Source organism: Hypanus sabinus, chromosome 25, assembly GCF_030144855.1.
Source record: "Hypanus sabinus isolate sHypSab1 chromosome 25, sHypSab1.hap1, whole genome shotgun sequence".
In the NCBI taxonomy this organism is placed as follows: domain Eukaryota; kingdom Metazoa; phylum Chordata; class Chondrichthyes; order Myliobatiformes; family Dasyatidae; genus Hypanus; species Hypanus sabinus.
This window is the reverse complement of record NC_082730.1, coordinates 9,105,368-9,129,097: the sequence shown is the minus strand read 5'-3', so window position 1 is coordinate 9,129,097 and position 23,730 is coordinate 9,105,368. Positions and strand designations below refer to the sequence as shown.

Here is a 23,730-nt window from a genome sequence, read left to right as displayed (position 1 = left end):
CACTCAAAGATTAAAAATTAGCTCTCATTAGCTTCATCAATCCTGATGAAGGGTCTTGGCCTGAAACGTCGACTGTTTATTAATTTCCATAGACACTGCCTGATCTGCCGAGATCCTCCTGTATTTTGTGCGTGTTGTTCTGGATTTCCAGCATTTGCAGAATCTCTCGTTTTAAAGGTTTGCTTTATTTGTTACAAGTGCATCGATACATAGTGATCTGCCTCATTGGCGTCAATAGCCAACACAGTCTGAGGATGCGCTGGGGGCTGCCCGCAAGTGTCACCATGCTTCCAGTGCCAACATGGAATGCCCACAACTCACTAACCCTAATTAACCTGTGTGGCTTTCTTCTGTGGGAGGAAACTGGAGCATCAGGGGTTCCTGATCCTTTTGCCATGTGAGACATGTGTTGTGTTGGCCTTCATAAATCAAAGTATTGAGTACAGGAGATGGGATGTTATGTTGAAGTTATGTAAGACATTGATGAGGCAATGGTCACATACCTACAGGAAAGGTTGAAAGAGTACTGAGAAAATTTACAAGGACGTTGCCAGGTCTGGAGTTAAAAGAAAAGACTGAATAGGTGAGGACTTTATCCCTTGGAATGTAGAAGATTGGGAGGAGATTTGATACAGGTATACAGAATTATAAGGGGTATAGACAGGGTAAGTGCAAACAGTGGCTTTTTCCACTGAGGTTGAGGGGAGGGACTAGAAACAGAGGTCATACTTAAGGGTGAAAGGATAAACATTTATGGGGAGCATGGTGGGGGGGAACTTCTTCATTCAGAGGGTCGAGAGGGTGGAACGAGCTTCCAGCACAAGAGGTGCAAGCAAGATCATTTTCAACATTCAGGAGAAGTTTGGATAGGGAAATGGATGGTAGGGGTATGGAGGACTGTAGTCTGGGTGGAGGTCAATGGCAGTGGACAGTTTAAGTAGTTCAACATGAACTAGAAGGACCAAAGGGCCTGTTTCTGTGCTGTACTGTCCTATGACTGCTGAGTTCCTTCAGCAGGTGTGTAATCATACTGAACACTGGTGTAGGTTGCTGCTTCTTTCACCTTATGAGATGGGTGCTGTGTTGGTGTGAACCTCAGTGTCTGAGAGATGGTGAGATATTGACTTCCTGTTCCTGCAGCCACCACGAATGCAGCTCCCCAGGTCCTCTTCTCCTGCCTGCTGGCTTTCCTGCTCTGCCAGGCCAAGCCCTTCAAGCTGTTCGGCCTCCCGGAACTCACAGAGAATCCCGGATCGGTTCCGACGCATCCTCCACTTTGTCAGTAGTCCTGCCCTCGCAGGTGCGGAGCCACATGATGGTGGTTCAGTGTTCCAACCTCAGTAAGGGAAATTGCAACCCATGTCGCTGAGTCGTAACCAACTAACCGGACCCTGAAAACGCACGCTTGTTCCTCAGCACAAGGAGGACAGCATGGCTCACTGTTCTGAAGTCTGAACAGAGGAATTACCATTCTATATAGAATTGACTAGCAGTTACAGATACTGGCCATTGAGTATACTTAATTTCAAATGGATCACATGGCCCAATTTAATATCAGAGAATGTATACATTATACAACCTGAAATTCTTACTCTTCGCAGACATCCATCAAACAAGAAACCCCACAGAATGAATAATAGTAATATCAGAACCCCAAAGCCCCTCCGCCCTCCCCTCACACACAAACAGCAGCTGAAGTGTCGATTCCTTCTTTGCAAGATTATTCCCCATTCATGATGCAGGTGATAAAAGTCAACGGAATCTACAAGCTAACAACCAATGATACTTTGAAGTTAGTGAAGTAATCTCCACTATTTTGCAACTTTCTGTTGCATTCTTGTCTTGTCTTTGTCTGCCAAATGGATGCAGTCCTCTGCTGTGCAAAGGGCAGCTGTGCTCTTCATAGACTTTCCTTTGCCTGGGCAGTCTCTGCTCACCAGCCTCACCTAGGTATTACCTTAACCCTTGTCTTAGTGCAACTTCCACAGCTGCTACTGGAAAAGTTGTTCTATTCCTGATTGAATAACCTCCTCCTGTCCTGTAGGGGCAGGGACAAACCAGGGCAGGACTTACAGTCAATGGTAGGAACTCTAGGGAGTGTTGTAGAACTAAGGGACCGAGGGGTATATGCACACCATTCCTAGAAAAGTGTCGATACAGGTAGAACACAGAACAAAATCAGAATTTTTCATGGGGGTGGTGGTGTTGGAAACAGACCCAAATGCAAGACACAGACACTGAAGTACTGGGAACCGGACTGGACTAGAGTAGGGACGGGACTGAACACAGACTAGGAGCCTGGGCTTGGACTCCGAGCCAGAGACTGGACAAGGACCCAGAACCTGGGTCTTGACTCGGACTCGGACCCCAGATCTAGGCGAGGACACGACGAGGCTAGAGTTCTTCAAGGCTAGGGTATGGACTCCAAGGCAGAGACTGGGCAAGGACCCAGAATCTGGGTCTTGACTTGGGCTTGGACTCCATATCTAGGTGAAGACATGACATGGCTACAGGACTGGACAAGGCTTGGATTCTTCGAGGCTTTTCTAGGCAGGACGAGATACTCCTTCTTGGAACACAGGGCCAGGACCCCTTTCTAGGGCGCCAGGACCGGGATGACTGCCAAGGTAAACCACCAAGGAAACTGTCAGGGATTCAGATGGAGAGGGGAAGGGAACAGACCAGCCTCAGGGTAACAGCAATGACAGCCTGACTTACCCAACAGAGGCAAGGACAGGAAGGGGCAGATTCAACCGCATGGTAACAGCAAGGACTGCCTGACTTACCCCACAGAAGCAAGGACAGGAAGGGAGCTCAGTCCAGGGTGGCTCCAAGTCTTGGGGCAGCCAGCAACCTTGGCTGGCTACGGAAACAGCCGAATCCATGTCTAGCTCGGAGTGGCAAACGGCTACTCAGCCGGCCTGGAAACGGCCAAATCCATATCCCGATGGCTGCTCCGACTAGAGACAACCAGGCCTAGAGATCACGAATGACTGCTCTAGCCTTCCACAGGCAGGTTACTCCAAGAGGATACCGACAAGACAAACCAACACCCACACTTGACCCCAGGGCCACTTAAATTCCCAGTCCCTAGACGAGAATCAGGTGCCTATGATTAAACCCAACTGAAACCAGGGACAGCCAGAAGACCCGGAGCCTGGAGTCCACGAACCAGACTGTAAACTGGAATGCGGATCTCACGGACCAGACCGTGACAGAATTAGAATCAGAATTATTATCACTGACATACAGCATGTTGTGAAACTTGAACTTCCCACCATAATCCCATTTGAAAACAAGGATAATAAATAATGCTGGTCATTAGGAATGCTGGGGTGGGCTGTCAACCATGCACCCCCCCCACCCCGCCCAACAGGAGCACTACAGTATTATGTGTGTGTATGTGTGTGTGTATGTATATATATATATTTATATATATAAAAATAAGTAGTGCCAAAAGAGTAAAATTTATTATCAAAGTACATATGTGTTACCATATAGTGCCTTCTGGCATTTACAGGAAAAAAATAATATAATTTATAAAAAACTATCCATAAACAAAGAATGACAAACAACAAATGAGCAAAAGAAGTCAAATTGTGCAAATTTACATAAACTAAATTAACAATAAAGGCATGAGTTGTAAAGTGAAGAGTATAAAGCTGTAAAGGCCCTTCACCCACAACGTTGTGCCAGCCTTTTAACCCACTGCAAGAACAAGCTAACACTTGATAGTCCAGATAGTCCTCTATTTTTTTTCATCCAGGCCGGCTAGCCTGACTTTAGTGAGTGTAGGAGTCCATTATTAAGGATGAGGCTTCAGGGTACCTGGAGGCACCTGCTAACATCGACCAAAGTCAGTATAGTTTCCTTAGGAGAAAATCTTGACTGAAAAATCTGTTGGGATCCTTTGAGAAAATATCAGGTAGGATAGACAAAGGAGAGTCAGCGGATGTTGTCCACTTAGATTTTCAGAAGGCCTTTGATAAGGTGCCGCAAGTGAGGCTGCTTAACAAGATAAGAACCCATAGTATTACAGAAGATATACTAGCGAGGGTAGAAAATTGTCTGACTGGCAGGAAGCAAAGAGTAGGAATAAAGGGAACCTTTTCTGGTTGACTATCGGTGACTAATGGTGTGTCGCAGGGGTCAGTGTTGGGACTACTTTTCACGTTATAGGTGAATGATTTGGATGACAGAATTGTTGGCTTTGTGACTACGTTTACAGATGATACAAGGGGGGGAGGGGCAGGTAGTGTTGAGGAAATGGGGAGGCTACAGAAGCATTTGGATATTTTGGGAGAAAGGGCAAAGAAGTGGCAGATGGAATATAGTGCAGTGAAGTGCATGGTCCTGCACTTTGATAGAAGGAGTAAAGGTGTAGACTATTTTGTCAATGGAAAGAAAATTCAAAAATCAGAGGTGCAAAGGGACCTAGGAACCCAAGTCCTTGAGCAATGGTCCTTAAAGGTTAATTTGTTGGTGGAGTTGGTGGAAGGCAAGTGAAATGTTACCATTCGTTTCAAGAGAACTAGAATACAAGAGCAAGGGTTTAATGTTGAGGTTCTGGTACTGGTGAGGCCTCACTTGGAGTATAGTGAGCAGCTTTAGACCATTATCTTTGAAAAAATGTGCTGAAACTGGAGCGGGTCCAGAGGAGGTTCATGAGATTGAAAAAATTAACATATGAGGAGCTTTTGATGGTTCTTGGCATTTACTCGCTGGAGATTAGAAGAATGAGGGGGAATCTCATTGAAACCTATTGAATACTGAAAGGCCTATACAGAGTGGATATGGAGAGGGTGTTTCCTTTAGGGGGTGACTCTAGGTCGAGAAGGTACAGCCTCAGAATAGAGGGACATCTATTTAGAATAGAGATGAGGAGGAATTTCTTCAGCCAGAGAGTGGTGAATCTGTGGAATTCATTGTCACGGACAGCTGTGGAGGCCAAGACATTGAGTATATTTAAAGCGGAGGTTGACAGATTCTTGGTTAGTCAGGGCCTCAAAGGTTAAAGGGATAAGGCAGGAGAATGGGGCTGAGAGAGATAATAATCAACCATGACGGAATGGTGGAGCAGACTCAATGGACCGTGTGGCCTACTTTCTGCTCCAGTGACTCAATCTGCCTGACCTGCTGAGTATTTCTGGCACTATCTGTTTTTAATTTTGGATTTCCAGCGTCCACAGCTTTTTATGATTTTCAGGATTAAGTTTCTTTGTGCAGGATGTAATGTGTGGTCTGGAATCGCAACAGCTCCCTGGTGGGACCACTGAGTATCTTGTGACCTTCTGACTCACTCTAGCATGGAAGCAGTCTGTGGCATTCATTGACAGCTATGGGCCCTTTCTGGAAGGAGAACTTCTGTGCACAGTGGGCATAGAGGCATAGAGAAGTACAGCACAGAGGCAGATCCCTCAAACCAGCTACTCCTTAGCAGCAGCAATACAATGCAACACATGGTCATGTGAAAAAAATAAAATCGATCACAGTATATATGTGTACTTTATATTAAATAGTTAAATTAAATAGTGCAAAGACATAAATAATAAAATAAAAGTGAGAAATTGAATGGCAGAGGAGAAGAATCTGTTTGTGAATCGCTGAGTTTGTGCCTTCAGGCTTCTGTATCTCCCACCTGATGGTAACAGTGAGAAAAGGGCATGCCCAGGGTGCTGGAGGTCCATAATGGACGCTGCCTTTCTGAAGCACTGCTCCTTGAAGGTGAATTGGATACTCTGGAGGTTAGTACCCAAGATGGAGCTGACTAATTTTACAACCCTCTGCAGCTTCTTTCAATCCTGTGCAGTAGCCCCTCCTTTACCAGATAGTGATACAGTCTGTCAGAATGCTCTCCATGGTACATCTGTAGAAGTTTTTGAGTGACATACCAAATCTCCTCAAACTCCTAATGAAGTATAGTCGTTGTCTTGCCTTCTTTGCAACTATATTGATACGTTGGGACCAGGTTAAATCCTCAGAGATCTTTAACACCCAGGAATCTGAAGTTGCTCACTCCTTCTACATCTGATCCCTCGATGAGGATATGTATGTGTTCCTTCGTCTTACCCTTCCTGATGTCCACAATCAGCTCTTTTATCTTACTGACATGGAGTGCAAGGTTGTTGCTGTGGCACCATTCAACTAGCTGGTCTATCTCACTCCTGTACACCCTCTCGTCACCACCTGAGATTCTAGCAACAACGGTTGTATTGTCAGCAAATTTACAGATGGAATTTGAGCTATGCCTAGCGACACAGTCAAGGGTATTTAGAGAGTTGAGCAGTGGGCTAAGCACACACCCCATATCCACACAGATTCTGGTCTTCCAGTTAGGAAGTCAAGGATCCAGTTGCAGAGGGAAGTACAGAGGCCCAGGTTCTGTAGCTTATTGATCAGGACTGTGAGAATGACGGTGATAAATGCTGAGCTATAGTCAATGAACATTGTGTTGGTAGTGGGCAAGGCATCAGACTAGTAATCTGAAGGTCACTGGTTCGAGCCTGAGCTGAGGCAGCGTGTTTGTGTCCTTGAGCAAGGCACTTAACAACACATTGCTCTGCGACGTCACCGGTGCCAAGCTGCATGGGTCCTAGTGCCCTTCCCTTGGACAACATCGGTGGCGTGGAGAGGGGAAGGCCTGCAGCATGGCCAACTGCCGGTCTCCCGTACAACCCTGCCCAGGCCTGCGCCCTGGAAACTCCAGGCGAAGATCCATGGTCTCTTGAGACAGATGGATGCCACCACCACAGTCAATGAACAGCATCTTGACATAGGTGTTCACTTGCAAAAAGTATTATTGAAACAATATGAGTTGTGAATGGAGCCCCAGAGTATCCGTTTTACAAATATAAGACAAAAGTGACAAACAAATTGATGAAGGGGAGTGGTGGATGTGGTGTATATGAATTCTAGTAAGGCATTCGACAAGGTTCCCCATGGTCAGCTCATTCAGAAAGCCAGGAGGCTTGAGATGGGATGCAGGGAAGCTTGGCTACATGGTTTAGAATTGGCTTGCCCATAGAAGGAAGAAGGTGTTAGTAGATGGAGTGTATTCTGCCTGGAGGTCTGTGACCAGTGGTGTTCTACAGGGATATGTCCTGGGATCCCTGCCCTTTGTGATATTTATAAATGATTTAGATGAGGAAGTGGAAGGTTAGGTTTATAAGTTTGCAGCTCAGATGAAGGTTGGTGGTGTTGTGGACAGTGTAGAAGGCTGCCGTAGGTTATGATGGGATGCAAGAGCTGGGCTGAGCAGTAGCAGATGTAGTTCAATTCAGAAAGGTGTGAACTGATTCACTTTGGAAAGTTGAACTTGAAGGCAGAGTACAGGATTAATGGCCGGGTTCTGAACAGCGCGAGGGATCCAAGTCCATTGATCCTTCAAAGCTGGAGCACAAGTTGATAGGGTGGTTGGAAAGGTGCATGGCCTTCATTAATAGGGACATTGACTTGAAGAGCTGCAAAGTAATATTGCATCTCTATATTACTGGGACGGTGCCTGGGTTAGAGAGAAGTCTTATAAAGGTATGTTGTGTGAGCTAGGGCCTCTCTCTTTGGAATGAAGGAGGAAGAGATGCGACTTGGTAGAGGTGTTTAAGATAATAAGGGGCACAGACAGAGTGAAGAGCCAGTGTCTGTTTTTTCCCAGTATGAGACAAATGAGACTCCTCCCACCTCATCCATCTGCACCCTATCAAGTACAGGTCCAGAGATATCAAGTGCTCCTTGTATGTTAAGCCTTTCATTACCCAAGGATGAGCAAAGAAACTGCTAAGTTAATGGATTGTCGGCTTTAGGTCTCACCAAGGTCCCTGCATACATCCTGCCTGATACCAGTCTGCTGGATCTCCAGAATAACAAGATCAGAGAGCTGAAGGAAAAAGACTTCCAAAACCTGGAGAACCTTCTGCTGAGTGAACTCTGTCAGGGCAGTGTGAGGGGGGTAAATGTAAATTCAGATTCAGATTTATTTAGCACGTGTACACCAAAGCTTACAATGAAATGCAAGGGTGCGCTGGGGGCTGTCCTCAGGTGTCACCACACGTTCCGGTGCCAACACAGCATGCCCACCATACTTGGCAGAACATCACAGACCACAGTACGCAGCAAAGCAGAAACATCGGGACAAGCCCCTTTCCTCCAAACACCCACACAGTCCGCTAACTCCAGAACAAGCTGTCTTCAGCATCCAGCCTCCTATAGAATTGTGGATTCCCGTTCACTCCTTTCCCTTCTGCAATTAGTTTGTTAAAACTCACCAATGGCCTGCCCACGGATTTTCTCTGAGGCATTCTCCAAAGCCATTTTGTACGGTATCCCATAAAAGAAAGCCCCAGTCAATGCATTTTAATAAAGCATTTGGTACGGCAACTGCTCTGCCCAAGACTGTAAAAACCTGCCAGTCTATCTACACTTCCCGTTGCCTCCGAAAAGCTGCCAACGCAATCAAGGGCCCCTCTGTCATTATGGAATAGGAGGCAGAGTTAGGAGATAGAATACTGTTTGGGCTTTTACTGCTTCTTTGGTGATTGGTTTAATATTGTCACATACACAGTGTACACAGACCATGAAAATCTTTGTCCTGCATGCCGTTCACACAGATCATTTCATCACATCAGTAAATTGATGCAGTACATTTCCCTCTCAATCCTACTCTCCTGCCTTTTCCCCATAACCTTTCACACCCTAATTAAACAAGAACTTATCATTCTCCACCTTAAATAACCCAGTGAACTGGCCTCCATAGCTGCCTATGACAACAAATTCTACAGATTCTCTGCCCTCTGGCTAAAGAAATTCCTCCTCATCTCCGTTCTAGATAGATGTCCAAGTATTGCGAGGCTGTGCTTTCTGGACCTAGACTCTTTCACCGTGGGAAACATCTTCTCCACATCCACTCAGTCTAGGCCTTTCAACATTTGACAGGTTTCAATCAGAACCCACCCCCCCAAAAAAAACTAAATTCTTCTGAATTCCAGTGAGTAAAGGCCCAGAGCCATCAATAGCTCCTCATGTGTTAACTCTTTTATTTCTGGAATCATTCTTGTGAACCTCCTCTGAACCCTCTCCATGTCAGCACAACTTTCTAAGATAAGAGACCCAAAACTGCCCGTGCTTTTAAAAGCCTGGATATTACATCCTTGCTCTTATATTCTAGTCCTCTTGAAATGAAAGCTAACATTGAATTTGCCTTCCTCACCATCACCTCAATCTGCAAATTAACCTTTAAGGAATCCAGCACAAGGCATTCCAGTCTCTTTGCACCTGGAAATTTTGAATTTTCTCCCCATTTAGAAAATAGTCTACTCTTTATTCCTTCTACGATAGTGCTTCCCAACACAGTATTCCATCTGCCACCTCTTCGCCGTTCTCCTAATCTATGTCCTTCTGCTGCCTCTCTGCCTCCTCAACACTACCTGTCTCTTCATCCGTCTTTGTATCATCTACAAACTTGGCCACAAAGCCATCAATTTCATCATCCAAATCATTGACATATAACTTAAAAAGTAGTGGCCCCAACACAGATATCACTGCTTATAAACCCATGAATCCGTCCATTTCTTGCCTTTCTTTTTACGTGATTGGCTTTCCTTTTGCAAAGAAAATCTGCTGCTCCAAAGGGAAAAAAAATTGCTGCACTGTTTCTTTTCGACAGTTTCTTGCCGCGATTTTTTTTAAACCCAATCGCCTCACTATGCTGGTAGAAAGCTGTCTTACGTTCGCTTAAAGCCTCCTCTCCACCACAGTTATGCTTTGTACCTCCAAAACAGAAAACTAATTGGCAGCAGTCTGAAATGAGAGTCTAACTTTGCTTTTTTACTTTAAGCAAGGTGCACATCTATCATGTGGGGGGTGTGATGACACATGCTATTTGCATACTTTTGCATATAACCCACATAAACAACAAAGAAAGCTTAATTGAAAAATGTATTTAGAATATCACTGAAAATATTACTGAAATATTAAATGCGTAACAATAGAAGAGGGTTCAATTGCAACATTTAAGAGAAGTTTAGATAGAATGGGAGGGATTTGGAGGGATACAGTCTGGCTGCAAGTAGATGGGACTAGGCAGAATACCAGGTTGCATGGACTAAATGGGCTGAAGGGACTGTTTCTGTGCTGTAGTGCCCTATGACTCTATGGCTCCTTGAGAGGGTGGTGGGTAGGTGGAATGACCTTCCAAAGGAGGTGGCAGAGGCAGGTACAATTACAATGTTTAATGGGCATTTGGACAGGCTTATGGATAGGAAAGACATAGAGGAGTAGGAGTCAAATGCAGGGGAATCCAACCTTTTTCATGCCACGGATCCCTACCATTAACCAAGAGCTCCCAGGTTGGGATCCCCTGGATAGATAGACATCTGAATCAGCATGGGTGAAGTGGGTCGAAGGCCCTGTTACTGTGCTGTACAATTCTATGATTCTAGCAATAAAGGATTGACCATGGCCTTATTGAATGCAAAGCAGTCTTAAGCTGTTTCTGCATGTCTTAATAGTCTTATAATCCTAGCTGGTTAAGGAAAGGTAAAGTGGGCCACAAGGGTATTACTAAAATTCTAAGTGGTTCTTGAAATCTTTTCAAAATGTTTAAAGAGAAAATTCGAATGAATAGGTTTTTCTGTCTAAACAAATCTCTCTAACCCCTGCAGAATTAAGCAGAAATCCATTGCTGCCAAAAGGGATTGCCAAAGGAGCCTTCAACGGGCTGAAATCTCTGTATTACCGAGTCAGGGCTTGCTGAAATTCCAAAAGTGAACTCTGGTGATTGCCTAACACAGAAATTTGCCTAATCAGACCAGACTTGGAATATGGTGAGCAGTTTTGGGCCCCTTATCTTAGAAAGGATGTGTTGACACTGGGGAGGATTCAGAGGGGGTTCACAAAAATCACCCCAGGAATGAAAGGGTTAATATATAAGGAGCTCTTGACGGCTCTGGGACTGTACTCATGGGAATTTAGAAGAAGGAGGGGAGACCTCAGTGAAACCTATCGAATATCGAAAGGCCTAGAATCAGGGGTCAGCAACCTTTACCACTGAAAGAGCCACTTGGACCCGTTTCCCACAGAAAAGAAAACACTGGGAGCCGCAGAACCCGTTTGACATTTAAAATGAAATAACACTGCATACAACGTTTTGTGTTGCCTTTATGCTATGTATAAACAAACTATAATGTGTTGCATTTATGAAATTGATGAACTCCTGCAGAGAAAACGAAATTACATTTCTGCATGCAACAAAAACATTTTGAACTCCGAAAAAAAGACGTTGGGTTGAAGGTTACTTTTAAGTAAAATACTCAACGTCTATTTGAGTCCTTCTTGTATTTATGAAAAACGCCAAACTTAAATTTGCCGCCAGCAGCAAACCAAAAATAACGTCAGCCAGCTGTCAACCTGAAAAATAAAAGGACTATTTCACTGAACAATGGAAACATATGAATATACGTAAAATAATAGACAATTAAAATATTTATCATACTTGTTCAGGTTGACTCACACCTGACAATGCAGTCGTATTCAGTAGGGATGGATCGATGCTTAGGGGAGTGACCGGGAAGGATAATGTGTTTTTTTCCTCTCTGAACTCACAGAAGCGTTTCCCAAACGATGTTTGCATTGTGAAGATTGCAGAATGTAAAGACCCCGAATTTATCATGTCGTGACCTTGTTTGAACTCTCTCAAATTGGGGAAGTGAGACAAAGTGCCTTTCTGTAAATCTCTGGCAAGCAACGTCAACTTGCGCTCGAATGCCAAAACATCCTCCAACATGTGCAGGGCTGTACGTCCTTACCCCTGAAGAGCTGTGTTCAGCGTGTTCAGGTGCGCTGTCATGTCTACCATGAAGTGTAGTTTTTCCAGCCACTCTGGCTGTTCCAGCTCAGGAAAGGTGAGTCCTTTGCTGCCCAGGAAAGTTTTCACTTCTTCCAGACACGCGACAAAGCGTTTCAGCACCTCCCCTCTGGACAGCCAGCGATAAAAACACGTTGTAGCGGTGTGCTACACGCAGTCAGTAAACAGCAGTCAAAGATAGCTTTATTCGAACTAAACAGCCTTGCTTTTAAGCCTCCCTCAACCCGCCCCCCATGGGCGCGGATGCTCCAAAAGACACGTACTCACAAACCCCCGTAGGCTATCTCCCTTAGCCTGAACGCTGGCTAATTGTGAGCCGGTTCAGATGTGTCAGGAAATGGGTCGCCACAACGTCTTATTTAGATTGTACAAGATCACCATAATCTTCAAATTTAGATTTACATTTCAAAAACTAACAAACTAACATAAAATACATTTTAATTAAATACTGACCATGTAGCGGTGTGCTACACGCAGCGCTAAAATTACGACACGGAGTCGGTAACTGCAGTCGAAGGAAAAAACTTTATTTGAAATCTTCAGCCTCACTTTTAAGCCTCCCTCAACCTGCCCCCATGGCGCAGAGGCTCCAAAGCTCTGTGCTCACAAACCCCCGTAGGCTATCTAATTGTGAGTCCATTCGGATGTGCCAGGAAAAGGGTCGCCACAACCAATTATTTCCCAAAGCAACAGGGAGCCGCAGCACAGACGTAAAAGAGCCACATGTGGCTCCGGAGCCGCGGGTTGCCGACCCCCGGCCTAGATAGTGAATGTGGAGAGGTTGTTTCCTACAGTGGATGAGTCTCAGACCAGAGGGCAGAGACTCAGAATAGAGGGACATCACTTTAGAACAAAGATGAGGAGGAATTTCTTTAGCCAGAGGATGGTGTATGTGTGGTATTCATTGCCACAGGTGACTGTGGAGGCCAGGTCATCGGGCATACTTAAGGCAGAGGTTTATAGATTCTTGATTAGTAAGGGTGTCAAAAGTTATAGGGAGAAGGCAGGAGAATGGGGTTGAGAGGGATTAGAAATCAGCCATGAAGTAAGTGTGGAGCAGATGTGATGGGCTGAATGGCCTAATGCTGCTTCCATGTCTTATGGTCTTATTATTGTCTCATGTACTGAGACAGAGGGTGGTGTGGTGAAGATATGTTTCTACCAAAGGAGGGGCAAGGCACTCCTTCCCTCCGCTAGCCTGCAGGTCACCCTTGGGCAAGGTGTAGCACCTGTTTAGCCCCCTGATCAGGGTCACGGGAAGCCATGGGAGCAGGTGGTGGACGGTCGTATGAGCAGCCGGTGCAGATCACAGATCCTGGTTATGCGACCACTGACACCAGGTAGACAATCTCTGAAGAGTATTGATAATGGCTGGGGTCACCCATCTCGTAAAGACACTGCCCAGAAGAAGGCAATGGCAAACCACTTCTGTAGAAAAAATTTACCAAGAACAGTCACAGTCACAGAAGTACTTCATGGCACAGAAGAAGCATGCTAAGACAGAGTGAAATTGTTTTTGCTTGTGTGCCATCAGACAGACCATTCCTCGCAAAGGCACATCGAGGTAGCAACGAGAAAGGTAGAAGCTGAACATACTGTTACAGTTACAGGGAAGTCCACCACAGCTAGACAGTAAGGTGCAAGAGTTCACCTTTAGCATACATTAGATTCTGATAACAGTGGGATAGAAGCTGTCTTAACTGTTTTCAAAGCTATGTATCTCCTCCCCTATGGCAGGGGTAGAAGTGAGAATGACCAGGGATGGAGGGGTCCATGAGCATGTTGGCTGTGTTCCCAATCAGTGGGAACTATAGAGTCAACAATAATTCCACACAGAGGTTAAACCACTGGATAGACCTGGAAACAGTTGGTCTATATCACATTACAACAGTTGTATGGGGGGGCGGGTTATCCTGGAGCACTGAAATCAAATCTGGAATATCTAGAAAACCTAATTCCGCACAATCAAACAAAACCGCTTTTGGTTCATGGAATGAAATTTGGCATCCTTAGTCACTCAGGCCAGTTTGATTTTAAACCTCTAACGATGTGGTAAGCTCGGAATTTCCTGTGAAAAGCACTTCTTTAAGTCAAAGAATGATCAATAAACTAATCTGTCTCCAATCACTGAGTGGAATTAACTTTTCTATATTTATAGATCTTTTCATATAATCACTGTTCCCATTACTTAAACATTGATACGCTCTCAGTTATTTTGATGTTGTTTTCAAGACCTACCAAGTTTGATATCTGAGTTACATCTTGACCACAACAGAATTTTTAAAGTGGAAATGGATGACTTCAATAACCTCTGCATTTTGATCAGGTACATCTTTCCAAATCATCTCTGAAATCTGACTGGTAGAATGGAGTTGGCCAGGGCTGGTGATGGTGGTAAGAGAAACAGTTCAAAGTTCAAAGTGCACTTATTGTCGAAGCAAGTATACATTATACAACCTCGAGATTCGTGTCCTTACAGGCAGACGCATTAAGATAAGAGAAGAGGGTCAAACACCCATTGCATAGAGTGAGGAAAAAAATACAAATTGTGCAAACAGCAGAGGAATATTACAGGCCGATGAACAAACTGTCAGTGAGACTCAGCAAGACAAACAATATTTGTGGAGGTATAGAGGACGGTCGAGGTTTCAGGCTGAGACCTTGCATCAGACCATTTGGGGGCAAATCCTACCCTAGCTGAGACAACTCTAACCTGCTCTCCCCTCTCCCTCTCCCCACACAATTTATAAGAGTCTGTGAGGCAAACACAGAGTAGACAGTTGGTATCTGGTCCCCAGTGTTGAAATGTCTAATACCAGAGGGCGTACATTTCATTAAAAACAGGAAACAATATGAGAAGGGCATAATGCTAGGTGTAAGAATAATGATAAGGAGTAACAATTCCTAATACTGTATAATCATGATTATACATTAGTGATATTAGACAGGGCAGCACGGTGACATAATGGTTACCACAACGCGTTACTGTACCAGTGACCTGGATTCAATTCCTGCTGCTGTCTGTGAGGAGTCTGTACGTTCTCCCCATGACCATGTGGGTTTACTCTGGGTGCTCCAGTTTCCTCCCATAGTCCAAAGACAAACCAGTTGGTAGATTAATTGATCATTGCAAGTTGTCCCGTGATTCGGCTAGGGTAAATCAAGGGGTTGGCGAGCAGTGGGGATTGAAGGGTCGGAAGGGACAATTCTGCGCAGTATCTCAATAAATAAATAAACTATATAACATCTAATAATGCAAAGAAAATTATGTAGTTCAGCAGTTAGCGTGAAGCTATTACAGCACCAGCGATCTTGGTTCAATTCCCACCACTGTCTGACAGGAGTGACCACGTGGGTTTCCTCCTGGTGCTCCGGTCATCCCAGGTTCAAACGACGGGCCGGTAAGTAGGTTAACTGGCCACTTGAGTGTTCAGAGCTCTTCACAGCTTCCATTAACTCTTCACAGGTTACGTCTTTGCCAACAGGACTCTCAGCCGCGTGCTGAACCTAAGGGACCTCCACTTGGACAACAACAGGACGTTTGCCCAGCACAAGAACATCACAGTAAGGAGGCGAACTGCAGGAGTCAGCGTGTGAGGGGTGGGTCTGAGACCGGCTGAGTGGGCAGGTGTGGGTGCTGCAGCTGATGGCGTGACACGGCAGTGTAACCCTTTGCAGCTTTAGAGAGCCAGCAGGCAGAGTATCGGGATTCAATTCCTGCTGCTGTCTGTAAGGAGTTTGTACTTTCTCACTATGACTGCATGGGTTTCCTCCGGGTGCTCCGGTTTCCTCCCACAGTCCAAAGCCGTATGGGGTAGGGTTTGTAAGTTGTTGGCACTTCAATGCGTGGCGTCACTTGCGGGCTGCCCCCAGCACATCTTCGGGGTGCGTTGGTCGTTTCACTGTATGTTTTGACGTGCATGTGGATTGTATATACTGCTGCCACTGTGGGTCAGTAGTGGAGTGAGAATGGTCAAGTGGGCTGCTGGGTCCTGTATGGTGTCAAGCCTCCTGCAGGTAGGGTTGATTCTCGCAGTCTGAGCCACACGCAGATTTTTCTTCTCAATGGACCTGGTTGCCCAGGCCTCACTCGCTTCCCTCCCTCACCTACCCCTCCCAGACTCACGTCTTCAGTCGAGATGACCCACCACACCCACAAGAGTACACGGGGACATTTAGCATGACCAGAGAGTGAAACTAGAAGGTTGGTAAACTACTTTTGTCTCATATTCCGATATTCAGTGGAACGCTTTCATTTGTGTGCCATCCCCGGACAGATCAAAGTCAAGTTTATCTGCACAAATCCATGCATACACAGGTGCAATGAAAAACACTTGGAGCAGCACCACAGGCACAGAGCATCAGATAAGCCACATTCACAAGAAAGAAAGAAATGTAAAATTATTACAATTTTTACAAGAAAGAACCAAACGAAATAAATCTATCTTAAATGATGGAAGTGGTCTTCGTAAACTGTACAGAGGTAGCGATTAGTGCGATGCTGATTGGTTTAAGAGCCCAGTAGTTGAAGGGAAGTAGCTGTTCCTGAGCCCAGTGATGTGGGACTTCAGGCTTCTGCACCTTCTGCCCAGTGGGAGCATTGCTTGAAACATACATTTTGTGTGTGGCTCTGGATTTCCAGCACCTGCAGACTTTAAACACGAGGAAGTCTACAGATGCTGGAAACCCAGAGCAACGCACACAAAATGCTGTGGGGACTCAGCAGGGCAGGCCGCAGCTACAGAAATGAATAAGCAGTCGACGTTTTGGGCCAAGGCCCTTCTTCAGGACTGGAAAGGAAGGGGGAAGATGCCAGAGTGAAAAGGTGAGGGGAGGGGAAGGAACTTAGCTAGAAGGTGATAGTTGATGCCAGATGGGTGGGAAAGGTCAAGGGCTGGAGCCGAGGTATCTGATAGGAAAGGAGAGTGGACCATGGGAAAAACGGAAGGAGGAGAGTCACCAGGGGGGCATGATAGGGCAGTTGAGAAGACGTAAAAGGCCAGAGTGGGGAGTAGAAGTAGAGGGGATGGGAAAGGGAAAAAAAATTACAGAAAGGAGAAATTTTTTCATGTTTATTATCTGCAGAACCTTTTGTGTTTATGCTTTTACTTTCTTGATCTTTCCAATTTCAGGCCGTCTACCTCAACGACAACCTGATAGCTTACATAAGGAGCAGTGATTTCTGCCCACAGGGTGACGACACAACAAAGAGTCCATACAGCAGGACCGGCCTGTACGGGAACCTTTTTCCAAACTAGGAGATCGAGCCAGAAGTCTTCCGCTGCGCGTTGGACTAGATTTTCATCCAAATGGATCAGCCCAACTGAAAACACACAAGGTCGGTGTCCCGAGCCCAAACACCAAGCTGATTCGTTCCATCTGTAGAGCTGGCCTCCACAAACAGACTACCAACGTCCAAGTATGCTTGCTGAGTGAATAGAAAAGATAAAAAACACATTCACGTTCACTCCGCCTCCAACTTCCCAGTGTTTTGTCATCACCCTTCCATTCCTGGTGTCCACACAGCAACGTGCAACGATCAAGCTTTCTGTTGCAAACTGCAAAATAAAAATGCAACGCGACAATCATATTTAACTTTTTTTTTGGTAGCAAGCTATTAGAATGCACACACAAGTGCTGGAACATCTCAGCAGGTCAGGCAGCATCTGTAAAATTGAATAAACAGTCGACGTTTTGGGCCGAGGCCCTTCTTCAGGACTGAAAAGGGAGGGGGAAGATGCCGGATTGAAAAGGTGGAAGGAGGAGAAAGAAGTTAACTGGAAGATGAGACCAGGTGGGTGGGAAAATTCAAGGGCAGGAGATGAAAGAATCTGATAAAAGAGGAGAGTGGACAATAGGAGAAGGGAAAGAGGAAAGGGGAGAAGGGAAAGGGGAAAGGGGAGAAGGGAAAGGGGAAAGGGGAGAAGGGAAAGGGGAAAGGGAAGGGGAAAGGGGAGAAGGGAAAGGGGAAGGGGAAAGGGAAAGGGGAGAAGGGAAAGGGGAAAGGGGAGAAGGGAAAGGGGAAAGGAGAGAAGGGAAAGGGGAAGGAGAAAGGGAAAGGGGAGAAGGGAAAGGGAAAGAGGAGGGGACCCAGGGGGAAGTAACAGGCAGGTGAGAAGAAGTGAAAAGTCAGAGTGGAAAACCTTGGCACAAGAGGAGATCACGGACCGATGCATTAGAATGGGAATGGGATTGGAATTAAAATGTTTGGCCAACAGGAAGATGTGCTTGTGGTGAATGGTGCAGAGGTGCTCGATGAAGCAGTTCCCCAATTTACAACGGGTCTCACCAACGTAGAGGCCGCATCTGGAGGGCTGGGTGTCGAAATTAGACCAGTACAGCACAGAAACAGGCCCTTCAGCCCACAATGTTATGCCAAGCCAATTAAATTAGTAATCAAATGGCCAACTATAATAATCCCTTATGCCTATACATATCCAAAGATTCAAAGTACATTTTCATCAGAGTATATACGCAGTATACAACCCTGAAATCCAACTTCCCCACAGACAGCCACGAAACAAAGAAAAACCATGGAACCCATTCAAAGAAAATGTCAAACGCCCAACACGCAAAAAAAACCAAATTGTGCAAACGGCAAAAAACGAGCCAAAAAAAATGCACACACAGAATATAAAACATCAAACCACAGGCCAGGAACGTTCTGTATAGTGTGGTTCAGTTCAGCGCTGTGTTGTGCATTGACAGCAGGCTGCAGAGCCGGTCTGCCCCAAGCAGAATCACACTAAATAGCAATCGGAAAAGGAGAACCAGAAACCAGAAGCACTTCATAACATGAACGACGGAGTGCAATCCACAAACCGCGTGGATTAAACCTTGCCCAAGACCCAGGCCTCTGGCAACATCCTCCGGCAGCAGCGAGACAGCGGGAGAGAGAGAGATCAGTCATACCCAGGCAGGCGGCACTGAACACCCGCTCTCATTCACGTCCCTATCTAAACATCCCGTATCCACCGCCTCCCCAGGCAGCACCTTCTAGACACTCACCACTGTCTGGGTAAAATACCTGCCCCTCACATCTTCTTTTAGCTCAATTATTTGGGAGGCATGGTAACGTACTGGTTAGAGTAGTGGCAGAAAACCAGGCTTAAATCTAGCCGCTGTCTGGAAGGAGTTTGTACGTTCTCCCCGTGACCATGTGGACTTTCCCTGGGTGCACCAGACAAGTCTTGTTCCAAAGACAGACACGTTACTGGGTCAATTGGTCACAGGGGTGTAACAAAATGGCCCAGGCTTATTACCATGCAATAAATCTAAAAGAATAATTTTAAAAATTAACACAGTAATTTTACGCAAAATGCTGGAGGAACTCAGCAGGCCAAGAGGGGACTAAACAGTCGACGCTTTGGGCTGAGACCCTTCATCAGGACTGGGAAGGAAGGGAGGCGGGGTGGGGAAAGTCGGTATGAGAAGGTGGGTAGGGGATGTTATTCTCCTCCACAGATGCTGCTGATTTGCTGCTTGATGTACTTGAACAATAGCAGGAGTGAGGAGTTCAGTCCCTCGAGCGTCCTCTGCTGTTCACTTTAGGTCCTCCCCGGCTTACGGCAGCCTCACGTTTTCACACAGAGGATGGCGAGTCTGTGCAGGTGAAGTGGGTGATTCAGGTGCAATAGAACATAGAACAATGCAGGCCCGTTGTACCATGAAGTTGTGCTGACCTGTGTATATAAGCCTACTCCACTATCAATCAAACCCTTCCCTCCTAGGTAGTCCATAACCTTCCAGTTTTCTTCCACTCATGTGCCTATTCATGAGTCTCTTAAACGTTTCTAATGTATCAGTCTCGACCGTCACCCTCAGCAGGGTGTTCCATGCACCCACCCCTGAGATCTTCCCACAACTTCCTCCCACTCTCCTTAATGGATGCCCTCTGTTATCGGCCATTACGGCTGTGAGAGAAAACGAGCTGACCGTTCTGTCCACTCCATCTGTGCCTCTTATCATCCTATGCACTTCTACCGAGTCACCTCTCATCGTCCATCGCTCCAAAAAGCCCTACCTTTCTCGACCTATCCTCATGAGACATGCTCTCTGATCTAGGCACGTCCTGGTAAATCTTCTCTGCATTGTCTCTGAAGCTTCCACATCCTTCCTATAATGGGGTGACCAGAGCTGAACACAATACTCCAAAGTAGTCTAAACAGTTTTATAGAGGTGCAGCCTCATTGCTTTTAAACCAGTCCCCCTACAAATGAAGACCAACACGACAAATGCCTTCTTAATTACCTGAGCAACTTGTGCAAGAACTTCAAGGCACCTATAGTGTTTGATATCAAATTTGGAACCTGGTTTATATTGTCCTGTCTCTCTAAGGATGGAAAAATAAAACTGCAATGGAAACACTATAGTGAAGATTCACTCAATTTATTACTGCGATAGGAAGCGTTTTCTCCAAGAAAATTAAAAACAAGGAGCCTAATTCCTTTGGTTCTGGGCTCACTAACCAGAGGAAGAGCCTCTCAGCCCTTCACTACCTAATGAGTCAAACTTCCTCTGTAGTCAATACCTTTCTTTTCTCAATACACCCAAGTCCCTGATAAGGCTGACACGACAAAGTATCCCCTGCTCCTGAATAATGCCAGTTGTACACCATAAAATAGACACAACTACAACATGCTGACTTCCCTCTTTTCCCTACTCTCCTTCTCACCTGTACATCACCTCCATCTGGTTCCCTTCCATTTTCATTTCATGGTCCCCTCTCCTCTCCTATCAGATTCCTCGTTCTTCAGCCAGTCACCTCTTCCACCTATCACCTCCCAGCTTCTTACTTCACGTCCCCTCCCCCAGCCACCCACCTTCCCCCTCACCTAATCTCACCTGTCACCTGCCAGTTTGTACTCCTTCCCCTCCTCCCACCCTCTTATTCTGGATTCTGAACCCCCCCCCCCTTTCCTTTCCAGTCCTGATAAAGGGTCTTGGCCCGAAATATTAACAATTTATTCCCCTCCATAGATGACGCTGCCGGACTGCTGAGTTCCTCCAGCATTTGTGTGTGTCTTATACAGAAAGAATGCTTGAATCTCCCGTAGCCCCGTTTTATCCCAAACAAAATCATCTAAAAACCCATTTTGGAAAGATCTGATATTTTTATTGGATGTTGCATTTATTTTTGTATTTTATAGTAATTTTATGTCTCTTAGTACAGCAGCCATGAACAACAGATTTCACAACATATAAGTCAGCGATAAAAGATCTGGCTCTGATTCCGATTTTGACATGGCTTGCATCTACTCTGGAGGACATCCATTCAGACAGAAACCCCATTAATGTCTAAACACAATAAATTCTGCAGATGCTGGAAGTCCAAAGCACACAAAATGCTGGAGGAACTCAGCAGATCAGACAGCATCCACAGAAATGATTCAGGCCGGGACCCTCCTTTAGGACTGGAAAGGATTGGGGGAAGAGGCCAGAATAAAAACTTAGGGGAGGGGAAAGAGGATAGTTAGAAGGTGATAGATGAAGTCAGGCGTCAGGAAAGGTAAAGGGCTGGAGAAGAAAAAATCAGATAGGAGAGGAGAAAGGGAAGAAGGAGGGAGAGGTGATAGGTGGGTGAGAAGAGGTAAGAGGCCAGAGTAGGGAATAGAAGAAGAGGGGAGGGAAAGGAAATGGTTTTTGTACTGGAAGGAGAAATCAATATTTATGCCATCAAGTTAGGAGGCTACCCAGAAGCAGTATAAGGTGTTGCTTCTCCACCCTGAGGATGGCCTCATCTTGGACTTACACATCAGAATGAGAATGGGAATCGGATTTAAAACTTTCGGCCACGGGGAAGTTCCGTTTTTGGTGGGTGGAGCAGAGGTGCTCGACGAGGCGGTCCCCCATTTTACGACGGGTCTCACTCATGTAGAGGAGGCCGCATCGGGAGCGCCGGCCACAATAGACAACCCCAGCAGATTCTCAGGTGCCTCGTGTGTTACTTCTCAATATCTTATTAAATATCAGGGCCATATCTTCAAAGGATGAAAAGTCATTAAACCTGTATAAAACCTCCTTTTAAACAGAAAGGCAATGTCATGTGAAGCCATGCAGAACAAGTGAACTCTTTGCTCACAACGTGTGGTGCTTACAAGTTCAGAGATACTTCAGGGGAACCAGAATCAGAATCAAGTTTAATATCATCGGCTTTTGTCGTGAAATTTGTTGCTTTGCAGGAACAATACAGTGAAACATCAAAAACTATAAATCACAGTAAGAAATATACGGTATATATACTAAAACTTTAAATTAAATAAGTAGTGCAAAAACAGTAAGGCAGTGTTCAGGGGTTGGCTCATTGTCCATTTATCGCCAGAGTGAAAAACAAGAGCTGAAAAAAATTACTGCTGATCCCATACAACTAGCAGTCACCAATTCACCAAACTGCCATCAGGGAGATGCTACAAGTCCATCACCACTGGGGCTAAACTTCATCTCCGAAGCTTCTTCTCATTAAGCCTCACTCAGGTAATACCCTAACTGTCCCTTCAAAACATCCATTACCTGGCCTTTCCTGCTCTCCTTGTTTTGTTGATAATTATTGAGTCTGTTCATGTGTTCACATTTATTTAAGTTTGATTTTTGACGTTTGTGCATGAGACTGTTCTGCTAGTTGTTGATTGCTGGTGGCTGTTTGCACTGTTGTCTTGTAAATCGTTGCTGCTATTGTGTTGGCTGTTATGGTATTAGAAACATAGAAAAGTACATCACTTTACTGTCCCTTCAACCCACAATCTTGTGCCGACCATGTAACCTAATCTAGAAACTGCCTAGAATTATCCTACCGCACAGCCCTCTATTTTCCTAAGCTCCATGTACCTATCTAAGTCCCTCAAAAGATCCTATTGTATCCGCCTCCACCACTTTTGCTGGCAGTCCATTCCACACACCCACCACTCTGTGTGAAAAACTTACCTCTGACATCCCCCTTGTATTGACTTCCAAGCACCTCAAAACTGTGCCCCCTCGAGTTAGCCATTTCAGCCCTGGGAAAAAGCCTCTGGCTATCAACACGATCAATGCCTCTCATCATCTTATACACCCTTATCAGGTCACCTCTCATCCTCCGTCAGTCTCAGCCCGAAACATCAACTGTTTATTCCGCTCCATTGATGCCGCCTGACCTGCTGAGTTTCTCCAGCATTTTCTGTGCATTGCTTTGGATTTCCAGCATCTGCAGAATCTCTTGTGTCTATGATTGTCCTGGTTCAGCACTGAACCACAATCAATTCTGGGACGTTTCACGGGCTGGCGATAAAGTGATTCCGATTCTGATTCTGGTTCAGAAATGTGGTGGCAGGGGGAAGAAGCTGTTCCTAAAATGTTGAGTGTGTGTCTTCAGGCTCCTGTGCCTTCCCCCAATTGTAGCATTGAGAAGACAACATGTCCTGGTGATGTGGATTCTTAGTGATGGGTGCCACTTCTCCGAGGCATCGCCTTTTGAAGATGTCCTCAATGTCCAGAGTAGGCGTGACCATCAACACAAGTGTGCAGAGAGAAGGAGAAGATAGTTGAAAAGTTGAAATCTCAGTCACCACACGGATTTCCTGAAAGCCTGGGATAGCCTGCTCCATCCATGACTGCAGGAAACTGCAGAGTTGTGGTCACAGATAGGACATTTAAGGGACTCTTAGAGGACAACATGGAGAAAAGAAAAATGGAAAGTTGTGGGCTATTTAGGAGGAAAAGTTTAAAGTTTGGTACTGCATCGTGTGCCGAAGGACCCGTACTGTGCTGTGCCATTCTATGTTCTGTCACAGAAACCAACCTCCCCTCCACAGACTCTATCTACATTGCCTTGGTAAAGTAACCAGCATAGTTCAAGACCCCAGCCACCCCAGATAGTTTATTTTCTCCCCCCTCCCATT

The 23,730-nt window shown here is 45.5% G+C and overlaps 1 pseudogene; it reads left to right on the top strand.

The window, feature by feature from the left end:
• LOC132380881 (decorin-like) overlaps positions 1-17,184 on the top strand; it is a 35,061-nt pseudogene extending 17,877 nt beyond the window's left edge.
• Positions 17,185-23,730: the final 6,546 nt, after the last annotated feature.